The sequence below is a fragment of the Lepisosteus oculatus genome, chromosome 14 (genome assembly GCF_040954835.1).
Source record: "Lepisosteus oculatus isolate fLepOcu1 chromosome 14, fLepOcu1.hap2, whole genome shotgun sequence".
Lineage (NCBI taxonomy): Eukaryota > Metazoa > Chordata > Actinopteri > Semionotiformes > Lepisosteidae > Lepisosteus > Lepisosteus oculatus.
The window spans coordinates 35,471,678-35,489,191 of record NC_090709.1 but is presented as its reverse complement, the minus strand read 5'-3'; the positions used below and the strand labels follow the sequence as shown (position 1 = coordinate 35,489,191).

General features: G+C 50.2%; 1 non-coding gene across 1 annotated transcript; it reads right to left on the bottom strand.

Annotated features, from left to right (window-relative positions):
- Nucleotides 1-8,258: 8,258 nt before the first annotated feature.
- On the bottom strand, nt 8,259-8,330 carry trnae-cuc (transfer RNA glutamic acid (anticodon CUC)). The gene has a single exon. It is a non-coding gene; the product is annotated as a tRNA-Glu (tRNA).
- Nucleotides 8,331-17,514: the final 9,184 nt, after the last annotated feature.

Sequence of the window (17,514 nt, the reverse complement as noted above, 5' to 3'; positions counted from 1 at the left end):
TGAACACTGTACTGTGCCACTGTGATCACACACTGAACACAGTACTGTGCCACTGTGATCACACACTGAACACAGTACTGTAGCACTGTGATCACACACTGAACACACTACTGTAGCACTGTGATTACTTCCTGAAAACACTACTGTGCCACTGTGATCACAAAGTGAACACAGTACTGTGCCACTGTGATCACACACTGAACACTGTACTGTCCCACTGTGATCACACACTGAACACTGTACTGTCCCACTGTGATCACACACTGAACACTGTACTGTCCCACTGTGATCACACACTGAACACTGTACTGTCCCACTGTGATCACACACCGAACACAGTACTGTGCCACTGTGATCACACACCGAGCACACTACTGTGCCACTGTGATCACACACCGAACACAGTACTGTGCCACTGTGATCACACACCGAACACAGTACTGTGCCACTGTGATCACACACCGAACACAGTACTGTGCCACTGTGATCACACACCGAACACAGTACTGTGCCACTGTGATCACACACCGAACACAGTACTGTGCCACTGTGATCACACACTGAACACAGTACTGTGCCACTGTGATCACACACCGAACACAGTACTGTGCCACTGTGATCACACACTGAACACAGTACTGTGCCACTGTGATCACACACTGAACACAGTACTGTCCCACTGTGATCACAAAGTGAACAGTACTGTCCCCCACTGATGACACCCCGAACACAGTCCTGTGCCACTGGGATCACAACCCGAACACACTACTGTGCCACTGGGATCTCACACTGAACACACTACTGTGCCACTCTGATCACACATTGAACACACTACTATGCCACTGGGATCACACACCGAGCACACTACTGTCCCCCTCTGATCACACACTGAACACAGTACTGTGCCACTGTGATTACTCATTGAACACAGTCCTGTCCCCCTCGGATGACACACTGAACACAGTACTGTGTCACTGTGATATCTCACTGAACACTAGCGCCCCACTCTGATCACAGTACTGTCCCACTGTGACAACACGCTAAACACAGTACTGTCCCACTGTGTCTGTATGAACCCCTCTCTCTCTCAGGTCTCTCGCTCGCTCTCTCGCTCTCTCTCCTCTCAATTCAATTCAAGGTGCTTTATTAGCATGACCGATGAGTACAATCAGTGTTGCCAAAGCAAATAAAAATAATAAAATTAACATGGAACAAAACAAAAAATAGAAGTAAAATAAAATCTACAGACATATTACAGATATTTACAACAAAGACATTATAAAATATTGACATATACTGTAGGCGGCTGGAGCATTATTGGGAGACAGACTCACTGTTCCTCAGGCTGTGACAGGAGATCACATACTGGGCTGCCAGATCAACTGAGTTCCCTCCTCCCTCTCCCAGTAGGATTGGGACCTGTTGTGGTTTTGGCAGGTGTGGGAACTCTGGGATTAGATTTCTGAATTTCGGCAAGAATGTTTCTCTAATCCCAGAGTATCTGTCACAGTGCAGTAGGAAGTGCACCTTTGTCTCTATTTCTCCCCGCTGGCAGTGGGAGCACAGCCTGTCCTCTCTGGACAGCCAGGTCTGCCTGTGTCGCCCAGTTTCTATGGCCAGGTTGTGGTCACTGAGCCTGTACTTCGTCAGGGTCTGTTTCTGTTTATTTTTTATTTTGGTCAAATATTCAGCTAGTGTGTATTGTCTGTTTAAGGTTCTGTAGCATTCCAGTTTGTTGTGTTTGTGTGTGTCCCAGTGTGTGAGATATTGCTGTTTGATCTGTGCTGTGATGTGGTTGAGTCTGGGTTGTGGTGCTCTAGCAGTGCTGTCCTGAGGCTGGTTAGTGTCGGTGTGGCTCAGGTCGGTGAGCCTCAGGACCAGCTGGCTCAGGGGGCTCTGTTTTGTGCTCAGCTCTTGGCTCAGCAGGGCTTTGTGGTGGTAGGAATTTTGGCCGCTGTTTTTTAGGTGTAGCCAATACTTTAATATTCTTTTCTGTATATCAATAGTGGGTACTGGCCTAATTCGGCCCTGCACCCGTTGTTAGGAGTTTTTCTCTGCACACGGAGGATGTTTCTACAGTTTCTGTGGGGTGTTTGTTCCATTGGGTGTAATCCTGGTCTGTGAGGGGACCCCACACTTCACTGCCATATAGGGCAACGGGTTGGATTACACTTTCAAATATTTGGAGCCAGATTCTTGTAGGTGGGCTGATGTTGAAGAGCCTCCTTCTTATTGCGTAGAAAGCCCTGAGTACCTTCTCCCTCAGTGCCTTCACTGCCAGGTCAAAACTCCCGGAAGAGCTGATGGTGAGACCGAGATATGTGTAGCTGGATGTGTGCTCCAATGTGTTGTTGTTCAGTGTGAATTTGTACCTGTTTCTCTCTTTGTTTCTCGCGAGACTAAGTGAGTGAGTGGGCGGAGCTTCGGTGGGTTTGATTGTGTGGCGGTGTTTCTTCACTAGTTTTGTGTTTTTCTGTCTTTTATGGGGAAAAGCGGGATTTATTTTCTCGTCATGGCTGGTTCTGGAGGCTCTGATCCTCCAGACCTCTCATTTGAGAAATTAACTCGACGCCATGGTGCGAAAATCTCACTGTCTTCTGTCCGCTTGAGAGGTGCGTTCTTGCGGTCGGGGAGGTCGTGGGCTGCAGGAACATCAGGTCCGCTTCCCGCATGAGTGGAGGGATAGTCATTTTCCTGTAATCTACCGATCTGGCAAACACGCTGGTGGAGAAGGGAGTCGTCCTGGTCGGCACCTACACCCCGGTCCTGCCTCTCGCGGCCCTGGCTCGAAAGATCACCCTCTCTAACGTGCCTCTGTTCATGAGGAACGAGCTGCTGGAGAGGGAGCTGTCCCGGTACGGACAGATGGTCTCTCCGATCAGGAGGGTCCCTCTGGGCTGCAGGGCACCGCAGCTGAAGCACGTCATCTTAAAAAAAACCCACAGAAGAGATCAATGTGGGCCTTAAATTTCGGATTGACAGCTGTGACTATGTTGTATTCGTGACTTCGGAATCGATGAAGTGCTTCAGGTGCAGGAGCGAGGGGCATGTGGTGAAGAACTGCCCGGAGGTGGAGGAAGAGACGGACAGGGAGCCTCAGCCCCAGGGCGCACAGGAGGCCAGCCGACAGCGCCAGGCAGCGGGGAGCGGAGCAGCGCAGGGAGGCAGCGGGGAGTCAGAGCCCACGGCCGGGGTGCAGGAGAGGAGATCGCTGGAGGGAGCAGGTGAGCCCGAGCCGGTGGTGTCCCAAGCAGGAGAACAGACAGTAAAGAGTGGACCATCGCAGCCCTCAGAAGAGCAGGGAGCCCCCCACACCGGAGAGCAAGAGACGAGCGCTGGCGGAGCAGGGGAGCGGCAGAGCCACACTGCTCAGGAGAGTCAGGGAGAGAGAGAGTAGGCAGTGACACCGACAGCGGAAAACGCGTCTCAAGCGCCAGCGAAAACTGTAGACATGGTGTGGGGAGGAAATGAATTATCATCTGAAAAAATAGACGATGGTTTTAAGACACCGCGGAGAAAGCACACAAAAAAATCTGTGCAGAGTGCGGTGCAGAAGAAGCGCAGCACAGAGAGCTCGGTGGAGGGCGGCTCTGTCGCCGGCCCGGGGGCCACGAGTGACTCCGACACCGGGAGAGTGAGGACGCGCTGGAGTGTCCTCGCTGCCACCGCCGCCACCGCCCGGAGCTCCTCGGAGTCCGGGAGCGACGACGAGGGCGGTTTCACCGACTCCTCTCTCGCCTCGGGCTCCTCGGCCCGGCAGAGCTGCAGAGGAGGCTACAGTTTCCAGAGCATCAGGGAGTTCTTAGAGAAGACTAAAGGTAAGAGGGGAAACTGTGGTCGAGGACTTTTTTCCCCGACACCGAGCTCTTTGTCCTCTCCGCAACGCACCATCTGAAGAGGGGCTCGGGTGCGAATGACTTCAGTGATCAGGAGAGATGGCGCCTGAAGAGCCTTTTAGGTAAGATCAAGGCAGGACCGCGAAACGCACCTCAGCACAAATGAGTCCTGTCCCTAACATCACATTACTATCCGTCTGCGTGCTACAGTACATGTCTGTTCGTGTTTTATGTTTTTTTTCTTTTCCGCAAACATAGGCGACATTAGGATAGGCAGTTTGAACACCAATGGGTGCAGGAGGGCTTTGAAGCGAGCTGCGGTGTTGGAGATTATCAAAGAAAAGAGCCTGCAGGTGACTTTCCTGCAGGAGACCCACACCGACAGCTCCAACATCGTCGCCTGGCAGCGGGAGTGGCAGGGGGACATCGTGTACAATCTGTGAGCGCGGGGGTCGCGGTGCTGTTCTCTGTGGGGTTCAAGCCCCTCTCTATCGCCGTCCAGGAGGTGGTGAGGGGTCTCCTGCTACTCGTGCGAGTAGTTCTCGGGAAGAAAACCTTTGTTTTTATTAACGTTTACCGGACACTCAGAGAACCATTAATACACAATCCACGAATGGACATAGAACCGGGCCGCTCCTTGGACTTTACCAGCAGACTGGTCCACGCCAACATCACACAGCTCCACCACCTGCTAGACGCAGCGTGGAGTGGGCGTGTGACGCGCTGGGACTACACTCGCGGCGGTGTGTAGACAGGTTTCTTAGTCAGCTTCGCTCTGCTCTGCCTCTCGAGGAGATGCTGCTGATCCAGGGTCTGTTTGAGGATCATCGCCTTCCAACCACACAGCCTCCTTTCCCTGGTCTGCTAGTGTCTCCTGCGCTCAGTCCCGGACCGACGGGATCTCTCCTTGAGCCCCTTGCCTCAGAGGAGAGGTCTCTAGCTGGTGTTGGGGGGAAATGTCTGTACAGACTAGTTGTAACATCTAGGCACCAGGCCCAGCTGTCCGCGCTCCCTGACATTCCCTGGAGGGCTCTTCTGGGAGTGCCGGATGACGTCCGGCCTGCCTGGGGTAGCCTCTACAGATTTCCCCTCAACAAGAGGGCTGGTGATCTGCAATAGAGGGTCCTGCACACCATCCTGGGGGTCAACTCGTTTGTGTCGGTTCTGGACCCGGCGGTGTCTGACGCCTGTCCCTTCTGCGCTCAGAGGGAGACGGTGTTCCAATGCTACAGCGCCTGCCCCCGCCTGTCGCCCATGTTTGCCGTACTGATCCGGCTCTTCACCAACCTTGGCCTGGCCTTCAACGATGTTATTTTCGTGTTTGGGGTGGGTCATACAAAAAAAACGGAAAAACTCAGACCCCTCCTGGCTAATTTTCTGCAGGGCCAGGCCAAACTCGCCATCTACAGGACTCAGAAAAATAAGATCTCTGGTTCCGGGTCTGTAGACTTGGTGAGGATGCTTGAAGGGTTGGTGAAGAGCAGGATTTCGTTAGAATTTTTGTTTGATAAATCTCATAATGACCTCGGAACCCCATGTGTCTGTGTCCCCAGGGGAAGTTCACCACGGCCAGCGGTGTGTGTGTGTGTGTGTGTGTGTGTGTGTGTGTGTGTGTGTTGGGGGTGACCTCGTGTGTCTGTGTCCCCAGGGGAAGTTCACCACGGCCAGCGATGTGTGGGCGTTCGGGGTGACCCTCTGGGAGATGCTGAGGCTGTGTAAGGAGCAGCCCTACGCCTCCATGACAGACGAGCTGGTGATCGAGAACGCTAGAGAGGTCTTCAGAGACCAGGGCAAGCAGGTAACAGCCACACCTGGCCAGGAGTACCTGTACCTGTCTCTCTCCTGTTCAAGAGGCTTGACTGTGACTGGCCCTGGTCAGCATCTCCATGTGATCGATTGCTCCTGATCCATTCACTGTGACTGGCCCTGGTCAGCATCTCCATGTGATCGATTGCTCCTGATCCATTCACTGTGACTGGCCCTGGTCAGCATCTCCATGTGATCGATTGCTCCTGATCCATTCACTGTGACTGGCCCTGGTCAGCATATCCATGTGATCGATTGCTCACGATCGATTCACTGTGACTGGCCCAGGTCAGTACACTGTCCAGTCCTGTTAGACCAGGAGGACAGCTGGTCTGGTGGTTCAGGTCCAGTGGTTCAGGTCCGGTCCTGTTAGACCAGGAGGACAGTTTTGGGGTACCGGCTCCTCGTCTCTGCGCCCCGGTGTGCAGGAGAGACGCGTCAAACACCGTCCACAGGGGGCGCTGCTGTTCAGAGCAGGACAGGAGCAGGTGGAGTCAGTCCAGGGTGTTCTGGGGGACGGGGGGCTCGGCCGGCCAGCGTTGAGGTTTAGGGGTGAGGGCGGCGGGGCAGGGGTGTGAATACTACCCCAGGGGCGTGGGCGCTGTAGGTACTGCTGTCGTGACACACTGGATGTCTTTGTGTTTTTTTCCTTCTTCTTCGCCGACTACTAATGTTGTACATAGCGTACGGGACAGATTGTTACACTAATATATGGAGACGTTGGTGCGTTCCCCGTCTGCGGTCCTCGCGGTGCCTCTGGGCGGCGCTGGCGTGTCGAAGGCTCTCGGGTTCGTCTGGTTCTTGTCGTGAATCTTTTTGTAGAAGTTTTAATAAAGTAACATTTTCAGATAACTGGGTGTCCTGTTCTGCTTTCTGCATCCCGAGTGATCGACTGCCCCTGCTGCTGCCTGGAAGTCATTAGTTAAAGGGTATCCGCATCAACAACAGGGCTGTGCAGCTTGTTCCCCACCCCCGCCCCTCTCTGTGTACAGTAGAGCTTCCTGTCCTGACTGGGGGAGCTCACCCAGCTGTGTCTGGAGAGAAGCCAGGGTATCAGCTTGTTCCCCCCTCCCACCCCTCTCTGTGTACAGCAGTGCCTCCGGTATCAGTTTCAACACTGGCTGGGTACAGAGGAGGGAGAGCTGGCGAGGAGCGTGGCTCCGATCCTATCCTTGATCCGATCATGGCTCCAATTCCTGTAATTTATGAGAGCACAATCACAAAGCATCTAAAACTGTACAACTCCAAGGTTCAGAAAACGTTTTTACAGAAGCTATCCAGACAGTTTGGGGTCATGCGTTTGTTTGATCCAGCTGGGGATTCTGTATGACCCTGACAGAGAGACTGATTCCAGGTGAGAGACTCACACGGAGGTGACCTGTCTCCAGCTGTATGATCCTGACAGACACACTGATTCCAGGTGAGAGACTCACACCGAGGTGACCTGTCTCCAGCTGTACGACCCTGACAGACACACTGATTCCAGGTGAGAGACTCACACCGAGGTGACCTGTCTCCAGCTGTACGACCCTGACAGACACACTGATTCCAGGTGAGAGACTCACACCGAGGTGACCTGTCTCCAGCTGTACGACCCTGACAGACACACTGATTCCAGGTGAGAGACTCACACCGAGGTGACCTGTCTCCAGCTGTACGACCCTGACAGACACACTGATTCCAGGTGAGAGACTCACACTGAGGTGACCTGTCTCCAGCTGTACGACCCTGACAGACACACTGATTCCAGGTGAGAGACTCACACTGAGGTGACCTGTCTCCAGCTGTATGACCCTGACAGACACACTGATTCCAGGTGAGAGACTCACACTGAGGTGACCTGTCTCCAGCTGTATGACCCTGACAGACACACTGATTCCAGGTGAGAAATTGACACTGAGGTGACCTGTCTCCAGCTGTATGACCCTGACAGACACTGATTCCAGGTGAGAAATTGACACTGAGGTGACCTGTCTCCAGCTGTATGACCCTGACAGACACACTGATTCCAGGTGAGAGACTCACACTGAGGTGACCTGTCTCCAGCTGTATGACCCTGACAGACACTGATTCCAGGTGAGAGACTCACACTGAGGTGACCTGTCTCCAGCTGTATGACCCTGACAGACACACTGATTCCAGGTGAGAGACTCACACTGAGGTGACCTGTCTCCAGCTGTATGACCCTGACAGACACTGATTCCAGGTGAGAGACTCACACTGAGGTGACCTGTCTCCAGCTGTATGACCCTGACAGACACACTGATTCCTCACCCTCACTGCTGGGCAGACACAGCGTCACTCGGGCTCCAGCACCCCCCCCCCACGTCCCCTAGCGTTAACCCACAGTGGACACTCCATCTGGCTCCAGTCTGGTGCAGTGTCGTCCCCTAGCGTTAACCCACAGTGGACACTCCATCTGGCTCCAGTCTGGTCAGAGTGCAGGGTCAGACATTGGACAGCGCCCCTGGAGCAGTTGGGGTGAAGGGCCTTGCTCAGGGGCCCAACGGAGTAGGATTTCTCTGCTGGCTGCGGGATTTGAACCAGCAACCTTCCAGCCACAAGAGCAGATCCTCAGCCACAGAGCCACCGCTCCGCCCCAGAAGAATATTGACATTCCCTGACCGGGAATCGAACCCGGGCCGCGGCGGTGAGAGCGCCGAATCCTGACCACTAGACCACCAGGGACACTACAGCGACACTTGACCGCGCAGCTGAAAGATCACTCCCTGTAGTGCGACAAGCTTGCAAAGCCCCATGAACACCTTTTCTATTTCTTGTCTCCCCGCAGGAATCACGTTATTATGAGCGACATCACCGTGGCCCCCTCCAGCAGTGACCTGGACCAAGTCCTGCTCGATTAGGCGAACGAGTACGTGGTGTGCTTTGCGTTTACATCCTCTGAGGCAAAGGGAGCAATACCTAAACATCTTGGAAAGCTATCTGACCTCCTCCGAACGAGGGACGGGTGAAGAGGTAGCTCCTGATCTCGAGCCAGAGGGAAGACGGGAAAATGGTTCAGGTCAGGGGAAGTCACAGCCCTGACGCGGGAGAACATCAGACTATTCCTAGACTTCAAGAGAGAACAAAGGCAGACCGAACGTGAAGTTCTGTGTGGCGTCAATCTACGACGAGGTCCACATCGGATCTTCCGTTTACCTCTTCGGAAGGGGGGCTCTGGCCAGCAAGCACTTCGAGCAGCCTTCCCAGCCGGGGGTACCGGCCGTGCTGACAACTCTGCACGACTCCGTCCAGCTGGCGTTCCGCCCGCCGAAGTACGGCGCCGGCGAGATCGTGAGGTATCGGGTTCTGTACCAGAAGCCGGGCGACTCAGCTTGGGGGGAAGTGGACACCGATGACAACAAGCCAGAGTTCACCGTGTCGGGGCTGGACCTGAACGCTTCGTATCGATTCGGCTGTCGGGCGGTTTGCAAACCCGGAGTCGGCTGTGCCAGCGACGCAACTCCTTCCTGCAAGACGCTTCCTTCAGCCCCCCCCGGAGCTCCTCCGCAGAAATCAACAGGACCAAACTCCATGACGGTCACCTGGGACATGCCCACCTCTGTGGGACAGGGAGTCAGCGTTACTTCCTACGAAGCTGAATACAGAGAGGTCCTCAAGGGGGCAACGGACGAGCAAGACAGCAAAACATGGACGAAGCTCAAAGTCAGAGGGAGGGTGTGCACTCTGGAGAACCTGAGGGGAAGGAAGTTCCTACATCATCCGGGTTTATTCCGACTGTGGCAAAGAAGGCAAGAGTCCACCAAGCCCCGAGACTCCAATAACAATCCCGAAGGACAGCAGAGTCAAGTCAGGGGACGTCAGTCGTGTTAAAGTACAAAGCGACCACTTCCTAAACTTCTCCACTTTGATAGAGCACGGGCAGCCTTCCTTATACAGGCTGTCGCTGGAACAGGAGCCCACCGACGAGCAGCATTTCCAGCGCTTCACGTTCGGCAGGAAAGCAGAAGAAGGGAACAATAAGGTCATCATCCTTCTGGGGGCCACGGGGGCAGGGAAGACCACCCTCATCAATGCAATGATCAATTACATCCTGGGCGTGCAGTGGGAGGACCAGTTTCGATTCAAGCTGTTTGTGGACAGGAAGGACATCCCCGTCCTGGGCGCCATCGAAGCCGCTGGCCTGCCCTGCCGCAAGAACCGGAACGGCAAAGCGACGCACTTCGAATTTAACTCCGCCCTTTACACGCAAAACGAGAGGCCCGACACCGATTCCAACGGGGAGGGCTCAGGGACAATGACGAAGAGGACGAGAACAAGCTGGAGAAAATCGTCTGGACGAACCACGTGAAGCAGCTGAAGAGGTTTTTCCAAACCCTGGAGAAGACGGAGGAGAAGGACTTGGCGCTGACGAAGAAAGTCCTGGAGGAGCGCAAGAGGCTGGAGATGACGATGGCGAGCCTGCTGCCTCAGATCTCAGCCTGGCTGGCGAAGCTGAGCGAAATGAAGATCAGGGCATGTCTGGAAAACGAACAGGCCAACATGGAGCAGAACAAGAACTTCGAGACGGAGATCGAGGAGCTGGTCCCAAAACGGAAGAACACCAAGCATCTCTCAACAAACTGCAACAACTGTCTGGTTTCGTGCCATTCAGGATGTTTCCTTCCCAATCTCTGCGCCGTCATGGATGACGCTGGACTTCGAGGACCGAATCACCGAGCTGCGCAAGATGAAACAGCACGCCGAGATCCTCGCCAAGATCGCCAACAACGAGAAACCGCTGCCGGAGGAGCATAGGATCGTGAAGGAGAGAAACCAGAGGCTGAGAAAAATCGCTCAAGATGTCAAACTGGTGAGCTCCGTAGTGAGAGCCTGGACTGCAGGACACTGAACACGTTTCACACCGCTCGACAACTCCTGCAGGAAACTCCATCTTGCGTTAAATCTCGAGTAAACCAAAACACAGAACAATGTTCGGGTTTTGTAAAATAACTGTTCCTAATAGTTCAACTGAAATAAAATAATAACTTAGTTTTACTCAATCCCTTAGTTTTAAAATCTAAAAAAATAATTTTAAATTCTCTGCGCTCGTCAGTCTCACACTCAGCACATCTCACACTCCTCCACCGCAGCAGCTCAATCCTCTCCAGCGCACTCTTTACAGTCCAGCTGCACCACAGAGAGGAGACCCAGGAACGCCTGAGGGGCGACGGAGAGGAATCTACTGTCACACACAGCAGTGACACGGGCACACGCAGTCACGTGGGGACACCACAAGGGAACTCACAGCAGATGATCGCTCGACGGCATCGCAGCTGAAACACGGGGTCGAGCCCAGAGAATTTCACAAGGCACTCAAGCCAATCAATCACTCTCTTTTCTTGAGATCGAAAGTTAATGGAGGTTCCAGGAGAGAACATCAGAGCAGGAACAGGATACCCCTGTCCCCGCAGTGTGACTGTTCCCGCCAGAGCCCACAGACCACACTCATTCCACAGCACAAGTCCTGAACTGGAAGACAAGAACCGGGGCAAACCAGTAAGTTACTGCTGATCACTACTTAATAAACTTCAAGGTTTAACAGACAAACTGCAGATCTCCCGTTTTCAGTTTTTATATAGTTTTTGTGAGTCACACATCCAGAACACCCTTTCATAATGCATCTGTACGCCCTGTTCTTGCATTTCTTTGGTTTAGTTTCTGCTCACTTCCCCTGGAGTGAAACACGCCTCCAAAATAAGTGTTTATAAAACTTTCATTTCTCTTTACCTGAACCCAAATAAACCTTCAAGAATACGTCATCATACAGAGCTTCAGCACAGCGTATTTCCTGTCACTTATTTTTATACCATATTACTGTATTTGAGGTGTCATCTGAACCGAAGCAAACCTCGGAAACATGTTTTTACGACATTGTTTCTGTCGATTTTAGCAGTGGTGATGCAAACCTCCAATATAGACGGTTTGAAAACGTCGTCTCTGTTCAGCTGAAGTGCAGCAAATGTGTGAATCGGTTTTTAGTTCATTTATTGATCAAACTGTTTCTATCAGCTTGTGTCTGTGAAGGTGAAGTGTGAGACGATTCTGTCATCAGGAGGGAGGGCAACAGCAGTACAGCAGAGAGAGCCATCACTGTTACCCACATACTCTCACACCGGTCCCATGTAGAACTGCTGTATTAAACTGTCTGGTGAAGAGACGCGTCTGAGACTTCTCATGATCAGGACAGGTCACGGTAAACATGCAGAAAGTGATGGTGAATTCTCGTTTTGCCTTTCTCTTATTTACTCGTTGTCAAACATACCAGTCTGTGTTATTGTGCGTTTTGAAAAGTGGTTGTCGATTTCTTTAAATGTTTCATACAAAAATGCTATTTGGAGAGTAACTAATTAGATATTCCCCTTGACTGAGGATGTGTACAGTCATCCATCAGGACTGGTACATTTAAAAATGACTGGAGAGATCGCCACCTACAGGCGAAAGGCCACATCACAGCAGCAACGTGTGAACAATAAGAATTTTACACCCAAAAACCACAATATCTCCACAACCCCATAAGCACAATGATAAAGAGACTTTTACACAATTTCACCACAAACCCTCCCTGAGCACAATGATAAAAAGACACTTTTACCACAAACCCCCTGAGCTCAATGATAAAAAGACACTTTTACACAACTGTAACACAAAGCTCCTGAGCTCAATGATAGACACTTTTACACAATTTCACCACAAAACCCCCGAGCACAATGATAAAAAGACACTTTTACACAATTTTACCACAAACACCGCGAGCACAATGATAAAAAGACACTTTTACACAGTTTTACCTCATTGATAGACACTTTTACACGATTTCACCTCAAACAGCCCGAGCTCAATAAAAGACACTTATACACAATTTTACCACAACCCCCTCGAGCTCAATGATAAAGAAACTTTTACACAATTTTACCTCAAACCCGTCGAGCTCCATGATAAAAAGACACTTTTACACAATTTGACCACAATCCCATCGAGCACAATGATAAAAATACAATTTTACCTCAATGATAGACACTTTTACACAATTTCACCACAAACCCCCCGAGCTCAATGATAGACACTTTTACACAATTTCACCAAAAAACCCCCGAGCTCAATGATAAAAATACACTTTTGCACAATTTCACCACAAAGCCCCCGCGCTCAATGATTAAAAGACACTTTTACACAATTTGACCTCAAACCCACCGAGCTCAATGATAAAGACACATTTACACAATTTTACAATAAGCAGACACTTTTGACAATTTTACCTCAAACCCGTCGAGCTCAATGATAAACAGACACTTTTGACACAATTTTTCCTCAAACCCGTCGAGCTCAATGATAAAAAGACTTTTGACAATTTTACCTCAAACCCGTCAAGCTCAATGATAAAAATAGACTTTTGACACAATTTTACCTCAAACCCGTCGAGCTCAATGATAAAAAGACACTTTTACACAATTTTACAATGATAGACACTTTTTACACAATTTCACCACAAACCCGCCGAGCTCAATGATAAAAAGACACTTTTACACATTTTAACCTCAATGATAAATTACCTCGGTGGTGGTGGAGGGGAGTCCTCATTCTGTAAAGCGCGTAGCGTACAGTGGAGTGTCCAGAAAAGCACTATATGAGTGTAAGCAATTATTAATATTACACAATTTTACCTCAAACCCCCCGAGCTCAATGATAAAGACACGTTTACACAATTTTACAATGATAAACCGACATTCTACACAATTTCACCTCAAACCCGTCGAGCTCAGTGATAAACAGACACTTTTACACAATTTTACCATGATAAAGACACTTTTACACAATTTTATCATGATAAAGACACTTTTACACAATTTCACCACAAACCCCCCGAGCTCAAAGATAAAAAACTTTTACACAGTTTTACCTCAAACCCCCTGAGCTCAATGATAAAGAGACACTTCTTACACAATTTCACCTCAATGATAAACATACACTTTTACACAATTTTACCTCAAACCCCACGAGCTCAATGATAGAGACACTTTTACACAATTTCATCACAAACCCCTGAGCTCAATGATAAAAAGACACTTTTAAACAATTTCATCAAAAACCCCCCGAGCTCAATGATAGACACTTTTTACACAATTTTAACCTCAAACCCGTCACACTTACAAAAAAAAAGACACACTTACCTCGGTGTTGGTGGAGGGGAGTCCTCATATCCTGTAAAGCACGTTGAGTGGAGTGTCCAGAAAGGCGCCATATACAGATTCAGCCACGCAAATCATTACGTCATACGGTACGTGATTGGCCGGCCAAAATGACCGACAGGGGCGCTCGTGGTGCGTTGGTCGGTCGTGGAAAGATTTCATCATTTGATCTCTTTACTGTGCACATTTTAATCTGCTTAGTATTGAATATTTATATGGAATTTTACCACTAAAGGGAAATTTTAGTAGTTGAGCATAAAAGGAAGAGGAGCATAACGCATCTGAAGGTCATAAACGATATTAATTTAGGAACAAACATTATGTCTCCGTATTTTTAAGAAAAAATACACACCAGTCTTCCATTTCTCCCTGAACATTTTAAGCACTAAAGTCTTACATGTGGTTATTTCAGAAACGTTTTCACGTGCTCCTTGCTCCCTCTGACCATGATACCAGACGTTTATACAGTAGACAGCGCTCTGTGAGAGAAGTGACAGTTTCAAGCTGGTCTGCGAAGACGCTCGATACCGGAGTAAACAAGCACACTTTTAGAACTGGGTTAATAGGGAGTATAAGATGGAAGCGCGTATCTACAGGAATGAAGGACGGTCTAACTATATTCACACACTGTGCTGTTTCAGTGCTGGTCACTCCACTGCCTCGGTGGCGTGATCGCTGAACTGAGGTCGAGTGTTCAAACCCAGCTGGCGCCATCAGTTTCCTTTGAACAAATATTATTGGCATTATCTTGACATTTGTTATATTTCTGAACATCACCACATGTTCATGCTGTGTGCTGTCCTGTAGGGTGCAGATTCAGGTGCAAAGGTTGTTATCGCATCTCTCTCTCTCTCCGGTTTCACAGGTATTTTCAGAGTAGACTAAAGGCGAGTCCCCCTCCCCCACTCACATGTCCTCCTAGAATAACAGATTCACAACACGCAGCTGTCAGTCTTCTGTGTGTAAGAAAAATTGGTCTGAACACCATGGCTGCTGGTTTTAATGAGCTGCCGAGTCAAGAACACTTGAATCTCCCTGCTGTCAGCAGTGTTGTAAGTATAGCTGAGCCTCACCTGGATGTAAACAGGACATAATGCATAATCAGCAATCAGGTGATGGAGACTGTGCTGCTCTGCTCTTCCTCTGGTGATCTACAGGCTGCATTTCTCTCGCTGTGACCCTGTGGGTCCAGTCAGTGCGTCACTACGCAGCGATGAGAAACCGCAGGTTTAAAAGAGAGAAAGAGCTCACTGATTAATACCACTGGACATTAATACAGTGACAGAGAGAAGCTCAGATCACACAGCAGGACCTCACACCCGGGGACTGATCTGGAATCTGGGACGGTCGAGTGTGAATTGTGGGGCTCTAGCTGTGCTGAACAGCTCTTGAGCACACTGGAGTCTCTCAGTGACAAGACCACGGGCCTCTTTCCTCTCCTACATCCTCACAGTAGAACAGAATTGATGACCGTGCTAAACTGAGTATTATTGATGACTAAGAGTTCATGCCAACACCTAACTTTCTTAACGCGAGAAATACCGCTCAACACGGCTCCGTGTGAAAAACCCGTCGATCACCAGAGGGAGCAGGACAGCGCAGCCTCCAGTCACCCAGAGGAATAGATGTGAAATGAAAGGACACAGGAAGGGCTTCAGAAACAGACGAGGCTTTATTCTCTCGCCCACGTCAGGAGCCATCAGAAGCTGGTTACAGTAACGGTCAGCAAGTCCAAGCGACTCGTTACAATTACACGGCCGTTTGGCCGCGGTGAACGTGGATTCTGTCTGTGAAAAATAACTATTTCATGAAACACGCGTTTCATTTTAATCAAGATGGGGGGCAAGGGGGTCTTCATCAAATATTCAAATATTGTAGGGTTACACGTTACAGGACTCCCGTCTCCTGTGGAGACACCTGTGGGGTCGTGTCAGGGCAGAAGTCCCACATTGTAAACCAGTGTAAACTGGGACTGGGACCAACCCGGATCAAGACCAGACCTGAGAGCTTCAGGACTCTCTCCCACTGGTGTCCTTTTCTCTCTCTCTGTCCTGTGTCCTAACAAACCCCACTAATCCCCCGTGTGGGAAAGAGGACCCGCTCGTCCCTCCTGTCCTGTCCCGGTGTCGCCGTCACTGGGACTGGAGCAGCCGGAGAGGAGACGCACTTCCAGAACTTTCCTTCCCGCTCGGCTCTTCCCCTCCTGAGGAAAGAGCATCTTCCCACACAAACAGCCCGTTTCTCTCGGAGACGCCCGCAGCACAGGGGGCCTTTTCCCAGGACACCAGGACTCCCCTCGTCTGCGGAAACACCCGGGAAGAGCCTCCCAGCCCACAGGAGGGGATTCCCAGTCCTTCCCGGGATTTCCAGGACAGGAGCAGCTCCTCAGCTGGGAATAAAACCGCCCCGAGAGGAGCTCGAGCGCTCGGGCTCGGAGCGTCGCTTAGCAACCGGCGCCGCAGCGGCACCCGGAGGACAAGCCGGAAGCGGGTTTTGGCGCCAGTTCTGCTCTTTGATGATCGGCTCAGGAGAATAAAGTCGATATAAAAACATAAAAGTCCATTTCTCTCCCTCCTCTGTGGAAGCCGTGTCCGCCAGGGAGTGGAAAGAAAAAAAACGCGCCGCGGTTTCTCGCCATTTCGACTTTAGATCTCGAAATTATGACTTTTCTGACTCGGAATTGCGAGATATAAAGTCCCAATGACCAGAAATAAACTCGTGATTCTGAGATTGTAAGTCGCCGTTGCGAGATATAAAGTTCCAATGACCAGAAATAAAGTCGTGATTCTGAGATTGTAAGTCGCCATTGCGGGATATAAAGTCCCAATGACCAGAAATAAACTCGTGATTCTGAGATTGTAAGTCGCCGTTGCGAGATATAAAGTTCCAATGACCAGAAATAAAGTCGTGATTCTGAGATTGTAAGTCGCCGTTGCGAGATATAAAGTCGGTTCTGCTCTTTGATTATCGGCTCAGGAGAATAAAGTACACATATACACAGATACACATACTGTAACGCCCGGTTGTGAGGAGGAGAAGCACCCCAATAAGTGTACTGTATAGCTTGTTGTTAAGTCGTTAAGTAATTACCACCCTAAAGATGTGTACGTGTTCCGTCATGTGTGTGTATACTCTGTGGTTGATAAAGAATAAAGCCTGGTTCGTTAATCGCGTCTCCACTGGTCCTTTGTCCTGAGAAGAACCTGTAAATGCTACAATATATTCTGTTACACACACATATACAATGTCAGAATTATATCCAAAAGTATTCATAACATTTATATATATACACAAAGAATAGCAAAATACAAACATGATCAAAATAGAACATTATTTAAAATTAGTTTTCTTCACATGGGACACTAAGGGCTGGTTTTCAGTGAGTCGGATCTCTTACGAGGAAGAGATCAGTGTTTCAGTGGAAAGTCCTCACTCTGTGTCCAGGAAGTATCCGGTCTTCCTCTCCCGCTGGGAAAGACTGTGTGGATCAGTGACTGACCTGCGGCAGTGTCTCTGTGTCTCTCCGTCACTCGGATAACACTGCCTGAGCTCCTCCTCTCCCTCTCCTGCTCCTATCTCAGTGTCTTCAGCTCTCTCTCAGCTCCTCGATCTCCTGTCTGTTTCTCTCTCCTGTCTGTGGGCTGTGTGCTTTTGTGTGTCTGCGGGCTGTGTGTGCTCTTGTC